Raw genomic sequence first — 4,996 nt, 5'->3', positions numbered from 1 at the left:
GATCTTTTCAGACTTTAAAGGTGTTGTTGGAGGATGAACAGCTGTCATCTCCTTTTCATCAGTAGTAGTCCATTTCTTCTAATGAAATTCTAACACACCAATGTAATTGTCAATAGGAGTAAAGTTACATTTAATAGTAATATTCTCCTTGACCTCATTGATGACAGGTTGAGAAATAATCTCTTCCAATTCTTGATTATGACTTACCTCTTTATTAGGTAAATTAATATCCTTATTAATTAAGGTATTATTATCATTATTGTTATTAGATAACTCACTATTTACATTGGCCCTAAGCCTAGCCTCTTGTTTGGCTATTAAATAGTCAGTCATCTCTTTTCTCAGAGCTGCACGTTCAACTCTGCCATTCAGGATTTTATGATCTTGATACTCAAGACAAAACCATTTTGCAAGAGTAGTTCGATTCCTTTGATGATAATCATAATAATCATTATAAGGTCGAATCATAGGTTTCAATTCTGTAGGAGTAAAATATTTACTCAACTCTTCATATTTTAATTTATAAAATTGATAAGTTTCATAAGGTGTATAATCCATTATAAAACAAAATCCATTTATGACGCTGTGGGAGATTCCCTAGCTTTCTGTGTATAAATACCATGTGGTATTTGTTGATTAGAGATACGAATCTCTTCTATAGATTGATTATACTGAAATATAAATTAAGTATCTGAAACTGAATGCCTAGAAGATTGTGGTATGGAGATCTTATAAGAGGATCTTGAAGACAAACTTCTACTAATAAAAGGTTTCTTAAAGTTTAATATAACTTCACCTTCTGTTGATTGAATTATTTGTTCTAAATCATTATTAATAATTGGCTGTGGTTGAACAGCGTTTCTGCATATCCATGAATCTGGAAATTGAATTTCACTCCAAGGAATCATTCTGGGTGTTGCTACACTAGAAGTTAAAAGATTTGTGTCAATTAACACAGTCTTACCTGGTGTAGTTTTATACCGTGCATTTGGTGTTAGAGTATCACTACACCATAACAGGCTATTTGCAACGTCAAAAAAGCGTTGCGAATAATTTTTGCAACGCTTTTTAAGCGTTGCAAATATGGCCTGCAACGCTTAATAAGCATTGCAAATATAAATTTCCAACGCTTTTTAAGCGTTGCAATAATGATTTGCAACACTTTTTATAACTATTTTGTACACAAATTTAAAATATTTGCAACGGTTTTTTTTTATTTCACAAACGCTTTTTAAGCGTTGGTAATTTGTAACGGTTTTTAACCGTTGCAAAGTTGTTAGTTAATTTAAAAAAAATTAATTTAAAAATCATTTGTAACGGTTATGAACCGTTGCTGATGGGTTGCTGATAAAAAAAAAATAAATTCTCATATTTTGTAGCGACTAGCTAAACCTACAAAAAGATGCCCCCTTTTGCACCATATACATAAATCATAAATTCTTATTTAAGCTAAATTTATCCTGTACACAATACATTTTCATACTATTTTACAAAGAAACCATAATATATATGGGAAAAAAAACTGATAAAGTACAAAACTAATCCAACCATATACATTCACAACTTTGAGCGATTTTCTAAACCTCACAAACTTATTGTTGAACTATCACCATAAAAAAAAGTTTTCATACTATATGATCCTAAACAAGAGATAACAGCTTGCGTTGTGGAAAACCCTACGCCCATTTACTTCCACAAATGCTCCAAAAGAGATCCTAGCATTAAGATAAAATAGTTGACCAAGAAAAGATCATGAAGCAGACAATAAGGGGATCAATACCAATTCAAATGCTAAATACTGATAATCTAAGGTATAGTGGATTGAGCTTAACAGTAAAGAAGGACTAGGGATTCTCACCTCTGCATCAAAACCCAAATGGAGATTCATGAAAGATTCACATTATCAAGCACGAACTTATCTCTCAGCAGCAAACGACATTGTTTGCCTGAATGCATGAAAATGCACTTTCACACCCCTACAAACAAACAAGTAAAGTTTTAGCTTAACAACAACACCAACAAGCAAACAATAATATTTCATTAATTACCTTGACGGCAATGTAGTGAAATCCATTTCCCACTAAATCTTTAGCAAAATTGAACCACTCTTGATATGAAACTTGAAGTCAATTCTCATCCACGGATTTTCTCTCTAAGAATCAATGCCTCATATCTTAATGCCAAACAACTCTGCCAAAGTCAACGAAATTAATACAAATCTATTCAAGAAACCAGTAACGCCAAAGAAAGAAAGATAATTATTACTATTATTACTACTACTACTAATACTATTACATTTGTAGAACTTTTGGCACTGGTTTCCATGAATGGAATTCCAATTTCATCAGCAAAAGCCTAAACACGTATAAGAATAGATGTCAGAAGAGTAGTTAAAATTTAATTACTATCTCCACTGCAATACATATTGTCTTTAATTATACACAGAGGAGAAAAATATTTAAGTTGAAGCCTCTAACCTCTCAAAAGCGGGCAATAACTGAAACAATGATCCACTCTTTCTTTGTTAAACCCCAAGATCAAATCAACCCAAGTGAAGCCCCATTATATCGGTTGCAAACTAAGCACGCATTACACTCAATGTGTGATAATTCCATAGATAACAATCATAACATGTGTGGCAACAGATCTGGTGAAGTTAAAAATAAGGTTTAGTGAACTCCTTGTTAAAATGCAATTACCGCAAGTGACACTTGGCATGGAATTCGATAATCGATGCCCTTGGGATACCTTTTGATTGTTGCACCTACATACAAGTAAATTACAATCGGACATAAGAAAGTTCTTGTGAATCCAAGAAAAGCACTTAACGCATACCTTAAATAGTTAAAATACCTTAAATAGGCGATATTCATGAATAGTTAGTTACCCATTTGTTTTAGCGGTTAAATGCCATCTGCTATTAGGCAAATTATATTCTTTTATATTTAGCTAGTTTGTCTTCTCTTCTCATCGATTGATTGATTGAAGTAAGGCAAACAAAGCAATTAAGCAACACATGTTTACATCCTATACCACGAATATACTATTTTTAGAGTGTCTTACGAAGAAGAATAGATGCCTTTGTGGCAGTATAATCCCATGAGCATGAGGGTGCTACTGATCAAGAGGGAGCTGATGCGAACACGAGGGGGATCTTTGAGATTTCTAGTCTTTGCCGAACATGAGAGGCTCTTTGCCAAGAACATGAGGGGGCTGCTACGAATTTTAGCGATGTGGTTGAGGATCGGGAGGATCTTGAGCACGAGAGCATGAGGGCGATCTGATGCTGTCCATGAGGGGCTCTATGGTACATGAGGGGCACTGCTGTCCATGAGGATGCGGGCGCAACCCGGCAGAAAGCTCGGGAGAAAGCTATGGAGAAGGCAGCGGTGAATTCCAACTGCAGAGAAATCTCACCCGAGTGTGCGACAACCGATTGTGTCCGGCGGGAGTATAACACTGCAGAGAAACACTCTTGAGGGAGTCACCTAAGTATTTAACTTTAGAGGGTGCGAATTCTGCAGAGGGAGTTACTACTGAGCGTTTTCCCTCTAAAGTGCACACATTGGTAGCAGCTTCATGTTTGCTGTCAAGCTGTAAACCAATAAAAAATCAATAAAGGTAAAGTAAAACACGACTAAAAAAACATCTACATATCCATTAATGGAAAGTCCTATACCTTCAAGTGACACTTAGCTAATTTAATGTACATTGCGACAGCTTTATCCCCTGAAACAAAAAGGATTCATTGGTCGTAAAATTATTATATTAATTAATGATAACTTATTATTAGTAGCATTCCTGCAGGCTCTTTTGAGGGACAATAAATTGAGAAGAAAGAAGATCTTTATTAACTTTGTAGAAAGAGTGTTGCGTCTCCTTGATGTTTCAGATATAGTCAAGTTCAGCCTCACATGTGAGGAACTTGATGCAACTCATGTCGCCGATTTGGATCTCTAAGGCGATGAAGGTGTAACGTTCAAGAACTCATTCTCTCCATTACAATGGAGCATCCTTACATATTTCCCCATTGCCTTTTCACTTTTAAATCGTTGAGGATATTGAAAATCGAGTGCATCACGGTTTTTAGGAAGGGACACAAAGATTTTTTGTAAATGTTCCTACTTCGGTTTCTCACCATATTTAAACAATAAAATAATTAAACAATAAAATCCAAAACAATAAAATCCGCATGAATGCATTGAGCATGCATTGCACGGACAAGCGGTAAAACAAGATGGCGGCTTCTCATCGAAGAGAAGAGTCTTCTCATCCTTAACCTTAAGTTCATGATGTAGAGTTCCATCTTATTTAACCAGTAGATCAATAAAAACAAGTTTCTTATTTAATGGAGGGAAGTACCCAAGTAAGTAGATCCGCAAGTAAACAGTAGAGTCAAGGCCTACATGGTCGATAAGCTCAGGCTCTGGCATTTTAAGTGCAGCCGACATCCAGTTTAAAAAACTGAGATATGATCTATAATCTAAATTGACAAACTTGCGCACAGCTACACCCGAGTGTCTTGGACTATGTCTTAGACCCTTAAGATACCATTTTGGAAAGTATACCCTATCATTATATGGTTGTAATCTCAGAAATGCAAATGCCACCAAGAAACCAAATGTTGTAAGTATATTAATTGCCGCTGCCACTCCTATGTCCTTAAACGTAGCCATCTGTCCCCTGCAAACAATTAAACTCCCACAATCTAAATTGACAAACAATCCATCAACTACATACACTTGTTTAATTTAAACTCTTTCAACGCTAAAAAAAAAACAGTTCAACAAAGAAGATCTGAACAAGTACGAGAAAGAAAGGAGTGGTTGGTTAGTTTGAACGCCAGTGCGAAACATTCTTACGGTTCGGTTGAGCTTCACAATCTAAAGTACTGGCCGTGGAAGAACCTGTTTCGAATTCTAAGCTCCTAGTGCAGTTATCTAGAACTCCTCTTGGAGAGGATTCACTTGTTCTGTTCTTTTCCATATCTAAGTCA

General features: G+C 35.5%; 1 long non-coding RNA gene across 1 annotated transcript; it reads right to left on the bottom strand.

Moving 5' to 3' along the window:
* Positions 1-1,422: 1,422 nt before the first annotated feature.
* Positions 1,423-2,553, bottom strand: LOC147480476 (uncharacterized). The gene is made up of 5 exons (XR_015205390.1): positions 2,478-2,553; positions 2,296-2,355; positions 2,049-2,190; positions 1,859-1,976; positions 1,423-1,715 (listed from the first exon to the last, which is right to left on the bottom strand). It is a non-coding gene; the product is annotated as an uncharacterized LOC147480476 (long non-coding RNA).
* Between the last annotated feature and the right edge of the window lie 2,443 nt (positions 2,554-4,996).

The sequence above is a fragment of the Coptis chinensis genome, chromosome 8 (assembly GCF_015680905.1).
Source record: "Coptis chinensis isolate HL-2020 chromosome 8, ASM1568090v1, whole genome shotgun sequence".
Taxonomy (NCBI): Eukaryota; Viridiplantae; Streptophyta; class Magnoliopsida; order Ranunculales; family Ranunculaceae; genus Coptis; species Coptis chinensis.
Note: the sequence above shows the minus strand (reverse complement) of the source record. Positions and strands in the feature narration are given on the sequence as shown.